Source organism: Patella vulgata, chromosome 1, assembly GCF_932274485.2.
Source record: "Patella vulgata chromosome 1, xgPatVulg1.2, whole genome shotgun sequence".
Taxonomy (NCBI): Eukaryota; Metazoa; Mollusca; class Gastropoda; family Patellidae; genus Patella; species Patella vulgata.
The window spans coordinates 9257949-9282142 of NC_065879.2; the positions used below are offsets into that span (position 1 = coordinate 9257949).

The window sequence follows — 24194 nt, forward strand, 5'->3', positions numbered from 1 at the left end:
ATTTTTTTCAAAAAAGAGAACGAAAAAAAGAAAAAAGAAAAGAGAAAGAAAGGAGAGGGTGAGGAAAGAAAAGAAATAAGGACGGAGAGGACAGGACACAGGACAGGAGAAAGAAAAGATAGGAAAAAATGACTGACAAACAACACAAAAAAAGAAATGTACTACAAGACTGCTTTGGTCTGAAATGCTTGGAAAATGGGTTTGCGGTTGTCAATTTTCAAAATTTTCCTGGGGAGAGACCCCCCCATCTCCCTGAGACGTTCGCGCGCCTTCGCCGCGCTCGTGTCAATGGCCTGACAGGTGGGCCGAAGGCGGCACTGATTTTCAAATAATAAATAGGCGTAAAAAAAAACCAACAACAACAAAAACTAAAACAAGACCTGAACTTACTTCATATCTAATGTCATGGAAATAAGAGCATTCTTATCTATAAAAAAAAACATTATCTTCGTGTAGGCCTACAATGGTTTTAAATTGTCAATTTTCTGGTATTAGAAGACCTGCAAGCCTATAATACTAGATATGCCTCATGAACATGGGCGTCACACATGGGGGGTCCGGGGGGGGGGGGATCCGCCCCCCCCCCCAACTGATTTTCTTGGGGGGGGTCTGAATATACTTACATAAATTTACTTAGTAGGCCCAAACTCCTATTTATTTACAACAATTATTAGGATTAGTTAAGATTCTATCTGTATAAAACCTGTACATATCCCAATATGGTTTATACTGCTAAAATAAAACACAGAGAGAATCATCCTGGAAACATGTGTGAAGTGAAAAGTACCTGTGTTCCGTAAAATTGTGTCTAGTTAGCCTGTCAGTAATATTCTGTTAATTTTTTTCTGCCACTTATCAGAGTGAATCGCATGTAGGTACCCAAAAACATTATCGCCTAAACCAAATATTTATCGCCCGCTCAGCCACCCACGTAACAATAATACTTTGTACGCGGTGTCTGGGCCAATGATCAAACGAGTTGTGTAGACAGCATGGCTACATGGTGTTTGTTTATGTTTTAGGGGTTTTAAAAAAAGGGTTAGGTTTAGGGTTGCGGACCCCTTAATATATATTTCACGGCTACGCCTCTGCACATGAAAAGTATTTACTCATATGGTTTGGGGGTTATGATGATTTGTAAAATGAAAAATCAATAATCTCAAATGTGTTTATTGACAAATGTTATAGTTCTATTTGAAATAGGTCTTTCGTTAATAACACAGCATAAATTAGAGTTTGGCACATTGGTAATTTCAATGTATTTTCAAAACAGAATGGGATGACATTTCAAATCTAGGCATTGGAACATTGGCTATTTGGTGGATTAGTTTCAAAGTTGTTAAATACTTTTAAAATTCAACAACAATTTACAGCCTAGATTAGTCGTTTGAGTCACAAATATATGTTTGTGACAATTCCCAGTAGGTTCTGTTATCCAAAATACCATAAAACTACGAAATTCAAGCGATTTAATATAGTTTATCGATATACACATTATGTACATTTGAAGCCTGCGAGTAAATCAAATCCCAAGGTCACGAATCAAATGTTAGGTTCAAGGCCAACCCACCGATACATTTCGAAACGAATAATAGGCAATAAACTCATCTATTTCACCTCGCTACGACTGTCTGATCATGTGCAAACATTGCTATCATAACGTATGAAATTCTCCCTATTGATATTGTACTCGTAAGTTCAACCTGTCAACAGTTTTCAGTTTCGAAACGCATTTGCTTACACCGTAAGTGCCTACGTTGGAAATGTGCACTGCGCGGGCGCAAGATATTTTAACTAAAATCTATCAAAATTGCATTTTAAGTTACAATCGATCTTCGTGAAAGGCATAAAATATAAAATTTCATTTTGATTTTAGTTCAAATCTATTTGAGTGATTTTATAGGGCCCAGATACATTATAAACATGGCTTCAAAACGAATATCTCCAAATACTGGCTATAAAAGTGACAATTGCTATATGTATCACTAGTTGGGGCCGATTGCCAGAGTAAAGTTACAATAAAATATATAAAAATGCAACATACCAGCTAAGGATTTAGACAATTATATAATAATGTTGGATAAGAATTGTACACTGTACGCAGGAAACAGATGTTTAAACACAGAGAATGATAAGACGCCCGTTTTAACTATGATGGCGTAATATATGTCGTTACAGTAAACATACATTATTAATGAAATGAAATGGGGTTTAATGTCCTACTGTTCTGCTCCTAACCCACTCGACAAACCTCGGCAGATTCCGGAACCCTACATCTAGCCTCGGCTGTATAACAGTAAGTGATATGCACCTACGCCTATACATTTGCGATGCGTCACCGGTTTACTTATAAGGGAAACTTGCCCGCGTTTAGAAAGAAGTTCTCAAAATTGCGTCGTTCGAAGAGTGTGTAGAATTTTCAGTGCCAATTTGTCCTTGTCTAAAGAAAATCGGATAAACTTGAAAGAAAAACAGCTTCAAACTTTGAAAGTTTTGTATGATAAAACATTCTTCAAATACGTCGTCAACAATGACGTCATTAGTCGTCATGGACAACGCCATTGTAATCCGGGAACTTGAAAGTAGTCCTAATGGCGGACTTGGTCATACAGCCGAGATTAGATGTAGGGTAGGCCTACTGGAATCTGTTGAGGTTTGCCGAGTGCTCCTAACCTGGACTAATGAAGACGGGCATACGTCATACAGTGTGCTATGAGGGAAATTTTGCCCGGGCAGCGGCGCTACGGCCTACTCTTATGTCGAATTCCAACTGCCAAGGGATCTTTTACGTGCACGCCAATGTGTATACGGGACCTCGGTTTTTCGTCCCATCCGAACGACCAGACAGCTGTCTTTGTCAGTCCCTCCGTCCTGCATCACTGACAAGGGGGAAACCACGCCGGAAAATCTGGATGAACTTTCTCGGCCAATGCAGGGATCGAACACCCGACCTCCAGGCTAGCGAGCCAGAGTCCTACCCACTTAGCCACGTGATCCCCCCACACACATTATTAAGAGATACATCTTGCTATTGCAAATCGTTTTTCTATGGTGACTTTTAGCGGTCATACAATATTCTCGTCTTATCCCCCAATAATACATTCTACAGTAGATATCGCTTGTGTGATAAATTTCATAATCTACTGCGATATCTCCTTAGGATGAATTTGATTTGTCAATCAAAAAGGAACTCCTTTTTTTTATCAAGTTCAGTAAAAGTGAAATCTATAGAAAAGAATTATATTTATCTATTTGTGCATGTAAGAAGGGATTGGGTGATAAATAAAATCTCCTGCTCGTCTTTTTTGATATCAAAAAATATCAACACTCGTTGATAAAGTAAAAAAAAAATCGCGAGGTTGGACAGGCGAACCTTATGACCTTATGACCTTATGATACAGCACGCACATGAGTATAATATATATAATTTGGTCTTGAAATAAATATTGATCATATTTATTTCAAGATATTATTCGATAAGTACATGAAAATGCTCTTTGAATTAGGAAAGAAATGATTTCACGGGGAAAAAAACGGTGTCAAAAAGTTGTGATTTTTGATTAATGAAGCCAGTGAGTTTAGACGACACGTTTGTTGCTATATATAAGCTGGGATAGGGCTGCAACGATGAATCGATGAACCGCGATGTTTTGAAAATCCACGATGCACAATGCACGATACAATCAATGTCCGTATCGCGATTCGTTATCCAATTAATAATTTCACAAAAATAGACTGATATTTCTTTAAATGTGTAAATAATTTCATGAGCAAAATAACTTTTTTACATTCAGCGAGCGTTATCGACACATGAAGTGGCTTATTATAGCTATTTCGTGAAAATTAAAATATCAGTCTGGTTAAGCAAGTCTTGCTGGAAATTAAGTTGCGTTCAAAATACACACTATAATAATATGCGGAAAAAAAAACATATTAAGATATATAGGCCTATATACGTCCGTAATATGAGATTTATGATAATATTACTGTATGAGAATGGCGATTTGTACATACTGCACACACTGATAATCAGCACGTAACGTTATTTCCTTTGCTGTTCCGTAATCTATGACTGACCTGAAAACGAGAAAACTTTTCAATGGCTGAAATTGTTGTGGCAATACGAGCCAGCCAACTGAAATTTTTTCATAATGAATTCACCAAATTTAAGTCGCACGATCGACGAAAGCAAAATTGAGATCGAAATCCCCCATACCAAGATAAAAGTCACAAGTAAATATAGTCGTTTTTAGTATTTCCCGTTAAACATGCCAGCAATGAAATCCGGTCAGTTGACCGAGAAAAAAAACACATTTAAAGTAAATCATAAAAGTAGGCCTTCGAATTTTCACAGTGAAAGACTGTCAAAATTTAACAGCATTTTTTAAATTTATTTCCTATATCGCGATATTAATCGCATAGTAGACTATGAGTCGTGATGCGCACCGTATCGCGACCTGGCGTATCGTTGCAGCTCGACGTGGGAAGGTATACAAAAAGCTGTGTATAGCCCCAATGTATAGTCGTGGACGTCATGAAATGAAATGAAAAACATGGGGTTTAACGTCCTATTGTCCTCTGACCCGACTGGGCTAATGAAGACGAGCATACGCCATACAGTGTGCTATGAGGGAAATTTTGCCCGGGCACTATGGCCTACTCTTATATAGAATTCCACCTACCGATGGAACTTTTGAGTTCGTGGCAATGTATACACGGGACCTCGGCTTTTCGTCCCATCCTAACGACTAGACAGCTGTTCTTGTCAGGCCCATCGTCCTGCACTGTGATCGAACACGCGACCTCCAGGCTAGCCACAGTGGCTCCCTGTGGACGTCAAAGTTAATTCATAATCGATCATAATGTCACATATGGAACACATTTAGGTTATGTTATTTTATTCATGAATTAACAAACACCGGAATTTCTGGTAGCATATGGTATATATTCCAGCCTTTTCAGCTATAGTTGATGCAGTTGCAATCGATTAAATAAGAACTTATATGCTCGTAACAAAATGTTTTTGTTAAAATTTGGGGTGTTGAATGGCCGAATGGTTAGCGAGTGCGCGTTGTATCATAAGGTCTGTCGTGGTTTCGACCCCCTGGTTGTACGTGAGAAGGAGTAGGGTCGCCTGTCCAATTTCGTGAGTTTTCTCTGGGTCCTCCGGTTTCCTCCCACTGCTAAAGACCCCTACGCGCAAACGGATTATTGAAATAAAACTGAACCATGTGTTAGTCCGGAAATGATCTAGTCTGTGTCGAGTGGACGTTAAACCCCCTCTCTCTCTCTCTCTCTCTCTCTCTTTCTCTCTCTTGTAAAAATAAGCATAAAATATGGTGGTACAAACAGGACATGCCAAAACGTAGTTTATTAGACTGACTACATAGTCTTGTCGGGGTAGAAAATTTGTGGGAAGAAATTCCTACCCAAATGATTTCTTCATTTTCTGAAACAACTATGTCCCTAGTGTTCCAGAAAAATTTTCCCCGCCAATCGGAGTTGAGCAAATTTTTGTACAGCATTTTGAAATTTTGACCCCCTTGGTCAACATAATGAAACTGAAAACCATTTATAACTTCAAAAATATCAATTTTACAGCCTAGAAATATATTATCAACATAGGAAAGTGATACCAAGGAATCCAGAAATGACGTCAAAAGTAACGTACGATGTCACCGTGACGTCAGAATACAAAATGGCGGAACTATGACGTCACTGTGATGTCAAAATTCAAAATGGCGGAGACGTGTTGTGAATAAAGCAATAACAGCAAGCAAATAGACAAGAGGAATATTCTGGACACCATAAAATATTCATTCGGATCATTTGTTCTACCCCGTACCAAATTCATCTTCTAAATCAATGCTGATTTGTTCGCTATTGAGACAACCCTCCCCGTGGCATCCTCCACACGCTTCAACACATTTCAAACCATTCTGTGTACAAGAACATGACGAGCATTGGTGTTTCAACGATTTACATTTACACCAGATGAAATTCAGAACGTTGTCTGGTGCTGATGGAAGAACAGTCGCGATGGGAACGTATCTATTATCTATCACTTGCCAACCCCAATTCACAGGATCGACGCCATCGTCTAGTTCATCCCAAATTCTAACCTGAACATGAACGTGGTGAGCATGCTGCTCGGCCGCGGCAGCTGTTGGAGGAAGTCTATTGATTTGAATGGAAATTTTTTTAGCAATCATAGCTTTGTACCTTAGGTACCGGACTTTAGTCAGAGAAATCTCATTTTTGTGACCATACATTGACATTGCACAGAATAACCTTTCCCCAGCTTCAGATACTTCGGACTGGGAACTTCCAGGTGAAGCTATTGTCTTGCTAGTTTCCTGAAAGATGTCACTGTTCGTATGTTTAAGAAGTCCCAATTTACTGAATCCGAAACAACCAGATTTCCCTCGCCAAATTGTCGTATTTGGTTCATAGCCGTCGAACACGACGATTGGCGAGGGAAATCTTTTTTACAAATGACCGCTAGTTTTCTAAGATGTTGGAGATATTCGTACCCTTATTCCACCTTACAAAAATTAGCAGACCTCCATCAATGACAGTTATTTCACTGGCGAGGGAAGTGTTCGAAACGGGTGAAACGTTCTTGAGCAAATGCTCAGCGAGATCGGACTTGGTTACATGTCGCATGAAAGCTCCTGCAAACAGTGAGGACGGGAAGGCACTCAACTCATATTTGAAGAACTGTTGAATATCTGTACCTGTGCGATGTGCCACCGTAATACATCTTTGAAAAAGAACTTCTGGTTGCACTCGCACTGTCTTGCCTTGAACTTTAACACCTGGTACCTCGCCAATCGTCGTGTTCGACGTCTATGAACCAAATATTAAGGGTCATCAGCACGAGCGCCGAGCTGCTACGTCTAAATATAGGAGCAGTGACATTTCTCTGAAATTGGACATCTATAGTCAAGCCCAGTTTCTGGCCAACATTGAAAATAAAATCCGTCTAATCAATCAGGTAGTCAACGATCTTGAATTTTGACATCACAGTGACGTCATAGTTCCGCCATTTTTTGTTCTGACGTCACGGTGACGTCGTACGCAAAGCCGTGTATAAGGAAAGTTACGACAACTCATTTACAGGCGCCATTTTGGTGTCCCAACTATAACGCCATAAAAACTATGACGTCATGGCGTCATATAGCTTTACTTAACAAAACGTTTTATTTTTTTCTTGGTATAACGTTTTACGGGCTACAATTCATCCTAAACAATTTGCAAAAGAAACCAATGCAGTTTGGTTCAATGATAAATATGTCAGACGAAATCATACTCAAAATCGGCCAAAATGACATGATTAACAGAATTCAATTGGGTGTTCTTCAGGAATTTTCGGAGAGCGATATCTCGTAATCAGTGTATTTTAGTGGTGGGGGGGGTGTAAATAATTTCTTTTTAAATTCTTCAAACACAGAGTGGTTATGCAAGCGAAATGTGTGGAAAAATCGAATTTGACAAACATCAATAAAAAAAATGTATTTGTCATTTGGTGGCGGGCATTTCTTTCAATATGACTGCCAAATTTGGTAAAAGAATATCACTTTAAAAAATAAAAATAAAAAAATGAAAAAAAAAACAACATTAATTTGGTAATAAAAGGGCAGATATAATCTCAAAAATTTAATTTCGAGAAATCTTGATGGTAGAAATTCACAATGGCTGGCAAAATGAAATCCAAATTGGTGGAATTTTAATTAATCGTCATTTCTTTCCGCTGGGTATGACTTTATGTGGTATATTAATCCCGAAATGACATAGTTGCTCTTAAATGAATATATTGTTAACGCGCTTTAAACATCAAGATGCAATAGACTTGGTGTAGAAAATTTTAGGTACATTGATAATATCATAGTTTTTAGTTACACATTGTTAACCAACCGCCCATAGATCCTTTAATGATAATAAATCATATACTTTATTCAGCTCGACGCAATATTTAAAATGATTACATGCAGTTCGTTTAACTTGAATGTAGATATTATATCTATGTTGCATATATAGGACCTTTCCGTTGAATCATATCATAGAAGTATCTTATTTCATAGTTTTACGTATTTGTCGACATTATAAAGGTGTACTTGTTAACCTATTGTTCCATTTAGCCCATGCATTTTCTTGTTCACTTGACCAAACAACTAAACAAAAATTTTTGTAGGAATGTATAGAGGCTTTTATAGATTGAACAAAAAGCTGATAAATATTGAGATGTGTGGAACATGTTCGGGGCGATTTGTAACAAATCTCAGACACGATATATATTTGATACTAGTTGAGCATCAGAACAACATGATTATTTCATTGGAAATGGGGCGCAAATAGCCAAAAGAGTCGGATAAACTCTAAACCAACTGCGTCTCCTTCACTGGGCCCCTTCAATGTCTGTCTACCTGTGGAATAACATGTACATTATTTGTATCTGTTAAATTTGTGCGGTTTATATATTAGATTAATATTATTATTTACCCATGGGCGGGGAGTGATAACGTCTTACCCCAAACAAATTGCAAAAGAAACCAGAAAGTTTCGGAGAGCGATATCTCGTATATCAGTAATGTCACTGATGAAATATATGCCCGAGACACATGTCACGCTTTATTTAAGTTTTACCGATTTTACACCGATTTTAAATTATTTATCCATTAGTCAATTTAAAGAAATTTCTATTTTCGAAAAATTGATGATACAATTAATGATCGATGACAGAAAACTGACACACAATCCGGAATGACTCCAGACCAAAAATCATGGAATTTCAGGCATTTATTTTGCCGGCTAGAAGGCAAAAAGGTTGTATCTCCCAAATTACTATTTACATTTTCATTTTTCACTTTACCCGTCTGCAAAAAAAATCAGATTTTTAAAAGCGTATGCAATTTAATAGCGCTTTTATTTGGTGTATCTTTTATTTCACTTTCTTACGAATTAGACTATTCTTATAACAATAATGTGCGCTTTCTGCATAATAATAATAATAATAATAGTTTGTTCAGCTATACTTTTCGTTTAAAAAATGTATTCTATGACATATATATATACATCCTTGTCGGGGGCAGCCAACTTCGACACAACAATATGATAGGACATAAAATAGATAGTGAGTAGGTACAAATACTTGGGACCCAAGATGGCGTCTTACTACACTTGAGGTCATATTTTCTTGACGTCATATGAAATTTCTGGCTTCACTGTTGTCGCAACTTTATCTATATACGGCTTTGGTCGTACGTTACTTTTGACGTCATTTCTGGATTCCTTGGTATCACTTTCCTATTATGTTGATTATATATTTCTAGGCTGTAAAATTGGTATTTTTGAAGTTATAAATGGTTTTCATTTTCATTATGTTGACCCAGGGGGTGAAAAGTTCAAAGTGCTGTAAAAAATTTTGCTCAACTCCGATCCGCGGGGAAAATTTTTCTGGAACACTAGGGACATAGTTGTTTCAGAAAGTGAAGAAATCATTTGGGTAGGAATTTCTTCCCACAAAGCTGGATTTGTCACCTTCTCCAACCAGCCTAACAGTGGATAAGACGTTGGCTCGCTAACCTGGAGCTCTCTTGTTCGATACCTGCTTTGGCCGAAAAAGTTCTTTGGGATTTTCCGGTGTTTTTCCGCCTAGTCACAGTCAGTTTAGCTACGAGAACATAGCTAAAACATTTAGATATACTGATGTGCTTGTTTTTGGCTACGATTGGGTGCCTTTAGTTCCAAGTGGCAAACTCAGTTTCTTTATTAATGCATGTAATATCTTAAAAATAAGATAATTTTATACTATTATGACTAATTAAACTTACAGAGGCCAATGGAGTGGCATACCTATCTCGTAGAGCCCGGACAGCGATACTACGGACTACTCTTGTATCGAATTCCAACTGTACACGGTACATTCGGTTTTTCGTCCCATCCGAACGACTAGATAGCTGTTCTTGACAGGCCCTCCGTCATGCATCACTGACAAGGGGGAACCACGCCGGAAAATCTGGATGAACTTTCTCGGCCAATGCAAGGATCGAATACCGGACCTCCAGGCTAGCGAGCTACCGTCCAGCTGGACCTCCAGCTGGCTTTTGATAATATATATGTATATGATATTGACCTTTTAACCCTGTATATACTTCTCTTAAGTCACGATAATCTCTGTTGTAATTAAACATCTAATTTATCCACTATGTCCTTTACAAGCTACACGTGATCTGTGTACAACACTCGGCTTGACTTCAAAGGGAATGCAGTGGTCAGTGCATCATAGCATGACCTGATAATGACTTCAAAAGAGATACGCAGTGCAGTTACAGATACCATAATCTGATAACTAAACAATACCGTATAATGATGATGACTCTTATCCATTTATACCCTATTGTCGGAGGATACATAACCAGGAGTTTACTGATAGTAAGTCAGACGTGGAATAGCGCTCCTCCCGAATTATGTCTATTTCATGTTTTTAATAAATGTCTTATCATTTATGCTGATCTTCTGTTATCTGTAGTGTTTTAAAGCCCCCGACATTAAATTATTTATATAAAGCTGGAACTGAGAAAGTTATCGTGCCAGTGGTTTCTTTGTTCAGGTGATTCGATTTCCGTTATATCATTAATGTATCGGAAGGTGTATGAAGTTTTTCTTTTGTCTTCCTGAAATTCGTATTTATATAAATCATTAGTATTGTACATAAATGAGACATGGTCAGTTCCCATAAAACATTTGGGGGGTTGGATGGCCGAATGGTTAGCGCGTGCACGTTGTATTGTTAGGTCTGTCATTGAGTCAACTGGCGTGGTTTTGATTCCCCGGTTGTTTGGACAAGGAGTAGGGTCGCCTGGCCAACCTCGTGGGTTTTCTCCGGGTTCTCCGGTTTCCTCCGACTGCTAAAGATCCCTACCATATGTTAGTCCCAAAATGACCTGGTTTGTGTCGTGTGGGCGTTAAATCCCCACCTCTCTCTTTCTCTCTCTCTCTCTCTCTTTCTCTCTCTCTCTTGGTTAACTGTTCAGGAATGGGCTCAAAATATTGCCTCTTACCAATCAGTCAGGGCCTGGATGAAAGTTCTTTAGTTATTAGGCTTTCGATTGATAGAGATAATTTGTGTGTTTCAAGCATATTTAATGCTAGGTCCCCACTGTCGTGCGATGCAGAGTCGTAGCCGTGAAATATGCATCCCCCCCCCCATAATTTTTTTTTAAAGTTTCAATCTTCTGTAAACACTGTTTTAGGTATATTTTACGGGGTTAAACTCAAAACATCATACCAATACAATGTTTATCATGTTTAAGTCAGGGGGTGCCGTATACATATTGGGATATGTACAGGTTTTATACAGATAGAATCTTAACTATTCCTAATAATTGTTGTAAATAAATAAGAGTTAGGGTCTACTATGTAAATTTGGGGAGGGGGGGGGGGGGTCATAGTATATTCCAACGCCCCCCCCCCCCCGAAAAACAATTGGGTGGGGGGGGCGGACCCATGTGTGACGCCACTGCGATATGTTAAGAAAGGATTGTCCCTATTGATGAATCCACGATCTGCTACGTGCAGATACGATTCGATACGGCCAACACAATTGCTACGACTGACCTAGTTTGTGTCAGTGGACGTTACCCCCCCCCCCCTCCCCCGTCTCTCCTCTCTCTCTCTCTCTCTCTCTCTCTCATAAAACATTTAGTAGTAGTAGTAGTGATTGCTATTTAATACAGTGCTAATAATAGATATATACAGATAGCAATTATTTATTTTGGCGGGGGGGGGGTAATGTAATTGCAGTATGTAAAGATGCGTTCAAGAGATTTCAATATTCGAAGAACAAAAACTACCCAGGGAAAATTCTTTTATTTTGATTTTGAATGAAAAGCCGTTATACTCTTCAAAAAAGTAGGGATATTGCAATGAAAATACCTATGCAGTTGTGATATGATAAATAGTCATGGACATGCTCTATGAGTTTATCCTATCCATGTTTGCTTTCCTATCGATTCTTGCATAAGATTTCCTGTTTATGGTATCTTTACTTTAGTGTACTACGTTTAATTTGATCGGGAGACGTGTTCGTCGGCGTCAACGTCAACCAACAACACGGCAAGAATTGGCCGTGGCACTGCAAGATGAGTGGGTCAGATTTCCCCAAATCGTGATTGGACGGTTCATTAGGAGCATGCCACGACGAATTGCTGAATGTCTGAGGATTGGTGGAGCAATTACTCGTTATTAAGACAAAAATCAAAAATGTAAGGTTTCTCTAATTGGCAACTGCGACGATTAGTGTTGGCTGCGCGAGTAACGTGAAAGGTAGCACGCTGTGATTGTCTAAATCTCCCAGCGTTAGTGAGCGTTTGGCGCGTACCTTTATCAAGTTGATAAAGATTCTAAGATAAAAACCCACGGAAAAAGACTTGGGAATGTAAAATTCGAGAATTTATTGGGCTTCGATATTTATAATAAATAATCAGTGATTAAAGACAACATCGTCTTGTATGTGCAAAGAATTCTCGGTAATCTAGGGTTACCGCTTATTTTATTGCTCAAATTGAATATGCGGCAGTTTTCCGTTTCATCTCTCTATTTCTCCATTTATTTATTGATAATGGTTTAGTATATTTAGATTTAACTTGTGTTGAGTAAATGGTCTTTGCTTTTAATCTGATTCCGTCTTTTTATACATAAAAATTGAGATATATGTATATGTTAAATTTAACGTTAAATTTTGGTTGATATTGCCAGAAAACATTTATAATATACAGATAATACTATCATCTGTGTAAATTCATGGTTGATTGCATCCATTGAGAAGTGTATGTTCACTTTGCCGTTACAACCATTCACAAGGGGGTCAGTCACGCGTGCCATATCGTCTGCTACGAGGTCCTTTATCAAGGAGCCTCTATGTGGTTAAGTCGCCGGTTCGCTAGCCTGCAGGTCGCACGTTTAATCCCTGCATTGGCCGAATAACTTCGTCGCGATTGTCTGGCCTCGCCCTCGTCCGGCTACGACGAAAAACTGAGGCCCGTGTATATATTGGCGTACAGACCCTCCTTTCCGAAGCCTATCACCTCCAGGGGGGTGGTTCCTCGCAAGTAAAATTATATCAGAGGTGTGTGTTTGTGTGTGTGGGGGGGGGGGGGCTGGTAACTGAGTGGAAGGGGGAGGGGGTATAAGTAACCAACCCCGGATAGACAATCGCAATCCAATCAATGGTCAATCTTAACATTAGCCCTTAACGCTAGACCACGCACAACCTGACCTCAACACGAACCCCGACGCGGCTGTCTATAAAGGGGCAACCCCTCCCCACTCTCCCACAATAAACAATTCGTGACCTCGCATCTAACCTCGTTACAAAAGTCAAACGAGGTCAAAGGGTAAACAAGAGTTCATTATAACAATACCTATTCATCTATATTCATATCCCCATTGTTCGGATAACAATACCCTATTCAATCTATTGAATAGAACAAAGGCGTCAACTTGAAAGAAAAACAGCTTCAAACTTTGAAAATTTTGTATGATAAAACATTCTTCAAATACGTCGTCAACAATGACGTCATTAGTCGTCATGGACAACGCCATTGTAATCCGGGAACTTGAAAGTAGTTCTAATGGCGGACTTGGTCATACAGCCTAGATTAGATGTAGGGTAGGCCTACTGGAATCTGTTGAGGTTTGCCGAGTGCTCCTAACCTGGACTAATGAAGACGAGCATACGCCATACAGTGTGCTATGAGGGAAATTTTGCCCGGGCACTATGGCCTACTCTTATATAGAATTCCACCTACCGATGGATCTTTTGAGTTCGTGGCAATGTATACACGGGACCACGGCTTTTCGTCCCATCCTAACGACTAGACAGCTGTTCTTGTCAGGCCCATCGTCCTGCACCGTGATCGAACACGCGACCTCCAGGCTAGCCACAGTGGCTCCCTGTGGACGTCAAAGTTAATTCATAATCGATCATAATGTCACATATGGAACACATTTAGGTTATGTTATTTTATTCATGAACTAACAAACACCGGACTTTCTGGTAGCATATGGTATATATTCCAGCCTTTTCAGCTATAGTTGATGCAGTTGCAATCGATTAAATAAGCACTTATATGCTCGTAACAAAATGTTTTTGTTAAAATTTGGGGTGTTGAATGGTCGAATGGTTAGCGAGTGCGCGTTGTATCATAAGGTCTGTGGTGGTTTCGACCCCCTGGTTGTACGTGAGAAGGAGTAGGGTCGCCTGTCCAATTTCGTGAGTTTTCTCTGGGTCCTCCGGTTTCCTCCCACTGCTAAAGACCCCTACGCGCAAACGGATTATTGAAATAAAACTGAACCATGTGTTAATCCGGAAATGATCTAGTCTGTGTCGAGTGGACGTTAAACCCCCCCCCTCTCTCTCTCTCTCTCTCTCTCTCTCTTTCTCTCTCTTGTAAAAAAAAGCATAAAATATGGTGGTACAAACAGGACATGCCAAAACGTAGTTTATTAGACTGACTACAGTCTGGTCGGGGTAGAAAATTTGTGGGAAGAAATTCCTACCCAAATGATTTCTTCATTTTCTGAAACAACTATGTCCCTAGTGTTCCAGAAAAATTTTCCCCGCCAATCGGAGTTGAGCAAATTTTTGTACAGCATTTTGAAATTTTGACCCCCTTGGTCAACATAATGAAACTGAAAACCATTTATAACTTCAAAAATATCAATTTTACAGCCTAGAAATATATTATCAACATAGGAAAGTGATACCAAGGAATCCAGAAATGACGTCAAAAGTAACGTACGATGTCACCGTGACGTCAGAATACAAAATGGCGGAACTATGACGTCACTGTGATGTCAAAATTCAAAATGGCGGAGACGTGTTGTGAATAAAGCAATAACAGCAAGCAAATAGACAAGAGGAATATTCTGGACACCATAAAATATTCATTCGGATCATTTGTTCTACCCCGTACCAAATTCATCTTCTAAATCAATGCTGATTTGTTCGCTATTGAGACAACCCTCCCCGTGGCATACTCCACACGCTTCAACACATTTCAAACCATTCTGTGTACAAGAACATGACGAGCATTGGTGTTTCAACGATTTACATTTACACCAGATGAAATTCAGAACGTTGTCTGGTGCTGATGGAAGAACAGTCGCGATGGGAACGTATCTATTATCTATCACTTGCCAACCCCAATTCACAGGATCGACGCCATCGTCTAGTTCATCCCAAATTCTAACCTGAACATGAACGTGGTGAGCATGCTGCTCGGCCGCGGCAGCTGTTGGAGGAAGTCTATTGATTTGAATGGAAATTTTTTCAGCAATCATAGCTTTGTACCTTAGGTACCGGACTTTAGTCAGAGAAATCTCATTTTTGTGACCATACATTGACATTGCACAGAATAACCTTTCCCCAGCTTCAGATACTTCGGACTGGGAACTTCCAGGTGAAGCTATTGTCTTGCTAGTTTCCTGAAAGATGTCACTGTTCGTATGTTTAAGAAGTCCCAATTTACTGAATCCGAAACAACCAGATTTCCCTCGCCAAATTGTCGTATTTGGTTCATAGCCGTCGAACACGACGATTGGCGAGGGAAATCTTTTTTACAAATGACCGCTAGTTTTCTAAGATGTTGGAGATATTCGTACCCTTATTCCACCTTACAAAAATTAGCAGACCTCCATCAATGACAGTTATTTCACTGGCGAGGGAAGTGTTCGAAACGGGTGAAACGTTCTTGAGCAAATGCTCAGCGAGATCGGACTTGGTTACATGTCGCATGAAAGCTCCTGCAAACAGTGAGGACGGGAAGGCACTCAACTCATATTTGAAGAACTGTTGAATATCTGTACCTGTGCGCTGTGCCACCGTAATACATCTTTGAAAAAGAACTTCTGGTTGCACTCGCACTGTCTTGCCTTGAACTTTAACACCTGGTACCTCGCCAATCGTCGTGTTCGACGTCTATGAACCAAATATTAAGGGTCATCAGCACGAGCGCCGAGCTGCTACGTCTAAATATAGGAGCAGTGACATTTCTCTGAAATTGGACACCACAGTTATCTATAGTCAAGCCCAGTTTCTGGCCAACATTGAAAACAAAATCCGTCTAATCAATCAGGTAGTCAACGGTCTTGAATTTTGACATCACAGTGACGTCATAGTTCCGCCATTTTTTGTTCTGACGTCACGGTGACGTCGTACGCAAAGCCGTGTATCGGGAAATTTACGACAACTCATTTACAGGCGCCATTTTGGTGTCCCAACTATAACGCCATAAAAACTATGACGTCATGGCGTCGTATAGCTTTACTTAACAAAACGTTTTATTTTTTTCTTGGTATAACGTTTTACGGGCTACAATTCATCCTAAACAATTTGCAAAAGAAACCAATGCAGTTTGGTTCAATGATAAATATGTCAGACGAAATCATACTCAAAATCGACCAAAATGACATGATTAACAGAATTCAATTGGGTGTTCTTCAGGAATTTTCGGAGAGCGATATCTCGTAATCAGTGTATTTTAGTGGTGGGGGGGGGGTGTAAATAATTTCTTTTTAAATTCTTCAAACACAGAGTGGTTATGCAAGCGAAATGTGTGGAAAAATCGAATTTGACAAACATCAATAAAAAAATGTATTTTAATTAATCGTCATTTCATTCCGCTGGGTATGACTTTATGTGGTATATTAATCCCGAAATGACATAGTTGCTCTTAAATGAATATATTGTTAACGCGCTTTAAACATCAAAATGCAATAGACTTGGTGTAGAAAATTTTAGGTACATTGAAATGTTGGCAGTAAAGATAATATCATAGTTTTTAGTTACACATTGTTAACCAACCGCCCATAGATCCTTTAATGATAATAAATCATATACTTTATTCAGCTCGACGCAATATTTAAAATGATTACATGCAGTTCGTTTAACTTGAATGTAGATATTATATCTATGTTGCATATATAGGACCTTTCCGTTGAATCATATCATAGAAGTATCTTATTTCATAGTTTTACGTATTTGTCGACATTATAAAGGTGTACTTGTTCTATTTTTCCATTTAGACTATGCATTTTCTTGTTTCACTTGACTAAACAACTAAACAAAATTTTTTGTAGGAATGTATAGAGGCTTTTATAGATTGAACAAAAAGCTGATAAATATTGAGATGTGTGGAACATGTTCGGGGCGATTTGTAACAAATCTCAGACACGATATATATTTGATACTAGTTGAGCATCAGAACAACATGATTATTTCATTGGAAATGGGGCGCAAATAGCCAAAAGAGTCGGATAAACTCTAAACCAACTGCGTCTCCTTCACTGGGCCCCTTCAATGTCTGTCTACCTGTGGAATAACATGTACATTATTTGTATCTGTTAAATTTGTGCGGTTTATATATTAGATTAATATTATTATTTACCCATGGGCGGGGAGTGATAACGTCTTACCCCAAACAAATTGCAAAAGAAACCAGAAAGTTTCGGAGAGCGATACCTCGTATATCAGTAATGTCACTGATGAAATATATGCCCGAGACACATGTCACGCTTTATTTAAATTTTACCGATTTTACACCGATTTTAAATTATTTATCCATTAGTCAATTTAAAGAAATTTCTATTTTCGAAAAATTGATGATACAATTAATGATCGATGACAGAAAACTGACACACAATCCGGAATGACTCTAGACCAAAAATCATGGAATTGCAGGCATTTATTTTGCCGGCTAGAAGGCAAAAAGGTTGTATCTCCCAAATTACTATTTACATTTTCATTTTTCACTTTACCCGTCTGCACAAAAAATCTGATTTTTAAAAGCGTTTGCAATTTAATAGCGCTTTTATTTGGTGTATCTTTTATTTCACTTTCTTACGAATTAGACTATTCTTATAACAATAATGTGCGCTTTCTGCATAATAATAATAATAATAATAGTTTGTTCAGCTATACTTTTCGTTTAAAAAATATATTCTATGACATATATATATACATCCTTGTCGGGGGCAGCCAACTTCGACACAACAATATGATAGGACATAAAATAGATAGTGAGTAGGTACAAATACTTGGGACCCAAGATGGCGTCTTACTACACTTGGGGTCATATTTTTTTGACGTCATATGAAATTTCTGGCTTCACTGTTGTCGCAACTTTATCTATATACGGCTTTGGTCGTACGTTACTTTTGACGTCATTTCTGGATTCCTTGGTATCACTTTCCTATATGTTGATAATATATTTCTAGGCTGTAAAATTGGTATTTTTGAAGTTATAAATGGTTTTCATTTTCATTATGTTGACCCAGGGGGTGAAAAGTTCAAAGTGCTGTAAAAATTTTTGTTCAACTCCGATCCGCGGGGAAAATTTTTCTGGAACACTAGGGACATAGTTGTTTCAGAAAGTGAAGAAATCATTTGGGTAGGAATTTCTTCCCACAAAGCTGGATTTGTCACCTTCTCCAACCAGCCTAACAGTGGATAAGACGTTGGCTCGCTAACCTGGAGCTCTCTTGTTCGATACCTGCTTTGGCCGAAAAAGTTCTTCGGGATTTTCCGGTGTTTTTCCGCCTAGTCACAGTCAGTTTAGCTACGAGAACATAGCTAAAACATTTAGATATACTGATGTGCTTGTTTTTGGCTACGATTGGGTGCCTTTAGTTCCAAGTGGCAAACTCAGTTTCTTTATTAATGCATGTAATATCTTAAAAATAAGATAATTTTATACTATTATGACTAATTAAACTTACAGAGGCCAATGGAGTGGCATACCTATCTCGTAGAGCCCGGACAGCGATACTACGGACTACTCTTGTATCGAATTCCAACTGTACACGGTACATTCGGTTTTTCGTCCCATCCGAACGACTAGATAGCTGTTCTTGACAGGCCCTCCGTCATGCATCACTGACAAGGGGGAACCACGCCGGAAAATCTGGATGAACTTTCTCGGCCAATGCAAGGATCGAATACCGGACCTCCAGGCTAGCGAGCTACCGTCCAGCTGGACCTCCAGCTGGCTTTTGATAATATATATGTATATGATATTGACCTTTTAACCCTGTATATACTTCTCTTAAGTCACGATAATCTCTGTTGTAATTAAACATCTAATTTATCCACTATGTCCTTTACAAGCTACACGTGATCTGTGTACAACACTCGGCTTGACTTCAAAGGGAATGCAGTGGTCAGTGCATCATAGCATGACCTGATAATGACTTCAAAAGAGATACGCAGTGCAGTTACAGATACCATAATCTGATAACTAAACAATACCGTATAATGATGATGACTCTTATCCATTTATACCCTATTGTCGGAGGATACATAACCAGGAGTTTACTGATAGTAAGTCAGACGTGGAATAGCGCTCCTCCCGAATTATGTCTATTTCATGTTTTTAATAAATGTCTTATCATTTATGCTGATCTTCTGTTATCTGTAGTGTTTTAAAGCCCCCGACATTAAATTATTTATATAAAGCTGGAACTGAGAAAGTTATCGTGCCAGTGGTTTCTTTGTTCAGGTGATTCGATTTCCGTTATATCATTAATGTATCGGAAGGTGTATGAAGTTTTTCTTTTGTCTTCCTGAAATTCGTATTTATATAAATCATTAGTATTGTACATAAATGAGACATGGTCAGTTCCCATAAAACATTTGGGGGGTTGGATGGCCGAATGGTTAGCGCGTGCACGTTGTATTGTTAGGTCTGTCATTGAGTCAACTGGCGTGGTTTTGATTCCCCGGTTGTTTGGACAAGGAGTAGGGTCGCCTGGCCAACCTCGTGGGTTTTCTCCGGGTTCTCCGGTTTCCTCCGACTGCTAAAGATCCCTACCATATGTTAGTCCCAAAATGACCTGGTTTGTGTCGTGTGGGCGTTAAATCCCCACCTCTCTCTCTCTCTCTTTCTCTCTCTCTCTCTCTTTCTCTCTCTCTCTTGGTTAACTGTTCAGGAATGGGCTCAAAATATTGCCTCTTACCAATCAGTCAGGGCCTGGATGAAAGTTCTTTAGTTATTAGGCTTTCGATTGATAGAGATAATTTGTGTGTTTCAAGCATATTTAATGCTAGGTCCCTACTGTCGTGCGATGCAGAGGCGTAGCCGTGAAATATGCATTCCCCCCCCCCCCCCATAATTTTTTTTTAAATTTTCAATCTTCTGTAAACACTGTTTTAGGTATATTTTACGGGGTTAAACTCAAAACATCATACCAATACAATGTTTATCATGTTTAAGTCAGGGGGTGCCGTATACTTATTGGGATATGTACAGGTTTTATACAGATAGAATCTTAACTATTCCTAATAATTGTTGTAAATAAATAAGAGTTAGGGCCTACTATGTAAATTTGGGGAGGGGGGGGTCATAGTATATTCCAACGTTCCCCCCCCCCCCCGAAAAACAATTGGGTGGGGGGGGCGGACCCATGTGTGACGCCACTGCGATATGTTAAGAAAGGATTGTCCCTATGGAATCCAAGATCTGCTACGTGCAGATACGATTCGATACGGCCAACACAATTGCTACGACTGACCTAGTTTGTGCCAGTGGACGTTACCCCCCCCCCCCCCGTCTCTCCTCCCTCTCTCTCTCTCTCTCTCTCATAAAACATTTAGTAGTAGTAGTAGTAGTGATTGCTATTTAATACAGTGCTAATAATAGATATATACAGATAGCAATTATTTATTTCACAAATACAGGATAGAAATAATAATATATATATATATACATCTATGCGTGGACAGGATTTAACCGGCCGTGACTATTAAACCTCTATGCTATATCCGTGTAAACTGGCCAGTACATAAAGGTGGGTACACTTTGCTTAAAGTAGCTAAGTCTCTAACTCAATATCATCCAAAGTCTTCGACATTGACAAAATGAATTATTTGTCAATTTAAATCAACATTCATGTTGTGATCTTACCAGGAAAAGATCGGCCTGATATCCAATATTTAAGACAAAATAAACATTTTGCCATTGGTACATGAATTGTGTACAATAATGCGTTTCACGTCTATTTTCAACAAGGGACTCGAAGAACGAGGCTAGACATATTCCACAAGTCATGTCAAACGGGGACGGCATATTCATATCTGGAGAGTGTGCGCAATAAATACTATGTAGACTAGAATAACCAGACGCTAGAGATTGTCATTCGATTGAGATTCTGGCGTATTTCGCCGAACATAACTGATTTGAAATTAGAGTAAAAACGGAAACGATTGAATGAAAATCAGTTTATATACATTCATATTACATTATTATATGCGTTGCGAACTTGCGACCCATTTGTGTCAATTTCTAGATCCCAAATATTAGCGATTTAGCTCCTTTAACTTATGTAGATTTGGTCGTAAATAGAGATGAGGAGAGATATACAATAACAGAACCTGTACAAATAAATAAATTGTGGAATTCGTCGCTAATTTCATTTAGATTACATAGTTTACACAGATTCTATTTTCTCGTGGGATTTTTTATGAACAGCCTGTTTCTATATCATACTGATCAGTAGTGAATATTCGCTAGGCCGCTACAATCACTGCTAAGGATGACATCGATGCGACTTAATGAGTCACAAATATTAACTTTTTTCCACCGACAAATTAAATTCTAAATCATTTTTTTTTATGTATTAGAAAAATAAATAAAGACGTTTGAAGTATTTGTAGTTAAAAATTATTTCCTATTTAGTGTAAATGGGTATTAAAATGAGTAAAAAGCACCATTCTCCCCGAACAAGTAATGTCTTATGCAAACAATGCACGCGCCATTGAGCATATGGTTGACACCGCGTGCTGTGACGTCACGTGTTGAAGGCAGTCATCTTTTACAGAGATATTAGATGACTTTCGTAATCCTCTGTGAAACAGATTGTTTCTATAGGTGAAATGGGGTTTCACGCAATAACAGCACAGAAGAGATAACATGGCCTAAGTCCTTGAAAATATTCTGTAGATGTTATCTAAAATACAGATAAAATGCGGTACTATTTTATTATAAAGAAGATTAAAAAAAAAGGTTGGATAAGCTATCCCTCTCGCGTTGATAAAAGATATTTCAAATTCAGGATCGCCGCCTCACAGACATTAAACATGGATTATGCAAGGGCTAAATCTGTTTATTGCAGGTCTTTCTTTAGGCCTTAAACATGCATTATTCAAGAGCTAAATCTGCCTCTTGTAGGTCTTTCTTTAGGCCTTAAACATGCATTATTCAAGAGCTAAATCTGCCTCTTGTAGGTCTTTCTTTAGGCCTTAAACATGCATTATTCAAGAGCTAAATCTGCCTCTTGTAGGTCTTTCTTTAGGCCTTAAACATGCATTATTCAAGACCTAAATCTGCCTCTTGCAGGTCTTTCTTTAGGCCCCCTTAAATGTTATATAAATTATTAATTAGACATTTATGAACTTGCCAAAACCCTTATCAACTGACAACTCTCGATGCCATCGGATGCTCGAGATTTTCAACGGATTTACAAAATGGATAAACGAGACTTTGTTTACTATGATAACAACGGTAGCATTCACAACTGAGACTCCGCTATTGTCCAAACAGCCCTAACCTCGCTCAGAATGAAGTAATCTGGCTGAAATTTTCAACATATTTCCTTTTCATTATCTATTGTTGAATATTATAACGAGAACTACCAGCTCTTTATCAATCCCCGGTTGTACGTGACTAGGAGTAGGGTCGCCTGTCCAACCTCGTGGGTTTTCTCCGGGTCCTCCGGTTTCCTCCCACTGCTAAAGACCACTACGCACAAGCGAATTATGGAAATAAAATTGAACCATATGTTTGTTCCGAAATGACCTAGTTTGTGTCGAGTGGACGTTAAACCCCATTTCTCTCTCTCACACCAGCTTTTTATCTAAATCTTACATAATGCATCCAGGGCCCTCACAAGCCAGGGGTCACGGTGGCCAAGTGGGTAGGACGCTGGCTCGCTAGCCTGGAGGTCGGGTGTTCCATCCAGATTTTCCGGTGTGGTTCCCCCTTGTCAGTGATGCAGGACGGAGGGCCTGACAGGGACAGCTGTTAAGTCGTTCGGATGGAACGAAAAACTGAGGTCACGTGTACACGTTGGCGTGCACGTAAAAGATCCCTTGGCAGTTGGAATTCGATATAAGAGTAGGCGATAGTGCCGCTGCCCGGGCAAAATTTCCCTCATAGTACACTGTATGGCGTATGCCCGTCTTCATTAGCCCAGTATAGGAGCAGAACAGTAGGACGTTAAAACCCATTTCATTTCACATTGTAAAAATTAGTCTCGCAGGGATTTGGGTAATTCGGGTTTTCAGCCAGGTGACATTTAAAAAGGTTTGTGTTATTTATAGTTTTATAAAAGCTACATCCATCACGGCTATTTTTAATACATTTCATCCAGTGTGTATTTCAAGGTTTCTATATATGGTATAATATATAGTACTTCTTTGTTTACGGTAGATAAATGCATAAATAAAAAAAAAATACGTCCAGGTAAAAAATTCTCCACTTTACTTCATTTTGACATACATTAAATCATGAAAGCTAGCTGTCTGCCTTCTATAGGCGTCTTCAGATATTAATAATTGTATACTATAAATATATATATATATATATAGAGAGAGAGAGAGAAAGAGAGAGAGAGAGAGCAGTGATTCTCAACCAGTTCACAGAGGTGTGCCGCGAGATCTTCAAATATTTTACGTATATATAATTTAGCCAGGTGTACCGCTATTTTTTTCGTGTGTTCCATGGTGTGCCGTTGGCAAAAAAAGATTGAGAACCACTGATTTATAGCATAGATGTTAATTTACTTTCACGAGTTAGAGAGAAGATGTGAAAAAGTGAAAAATGAAAATGACATGGAGTTTAACGTCCTACTTTTCTGATCCGAACAGAAAGCCAGAGAGGAGATTAACGTCCACTCGACACAAATTCGGCCATCCAACCCCCACTTAAAACTTTCCATTCTTCCTTCAATATCGATGATTAAATGTTACCAGCGCCGGAAAATGTTAGATGTCGGAAAAATAATAAGATATCAGAACGTAACAGGATTTATTTTAAGTATTGAAGGCAATTAATCAACAACAAGAAAACAACAGCGCCACAAGAGGAATGGAAATAAAGTGAAATAAAATGGGGTTTAACGTCCTACTATTCTGCTCC

General features: G+C 38.8%; 1 protein-coding gene and 1 long non-coding RNA gene across 2 annotated transcripts in view; both read right to left on the minus strand.

Moving 5' to 3' along the window:
- Positions 1 to 2176, minus strand: part of LOC126812307 (uncharacterized) — a 33957-nt gene extending 31781 nt beyond the window's left edge. The window contains exon 1 of the mRNA XM_050538677.2: positions 2045 to 2176. The gene's annotated coding sequence lies outside the window, so the exon portion shown is untranslated. The remainder of the gene's footprint in view (positions 1 to 2044) is intronic.
- Positions 1 to 24194, minus strand: part of LOC130012501 (uncharacterized) — a 69843-nt gene that overhangs the window by 31781 nt on the left and 13868 nt on the right. The gene's annotated exons all lie outside the window — the stretch shown is intronic.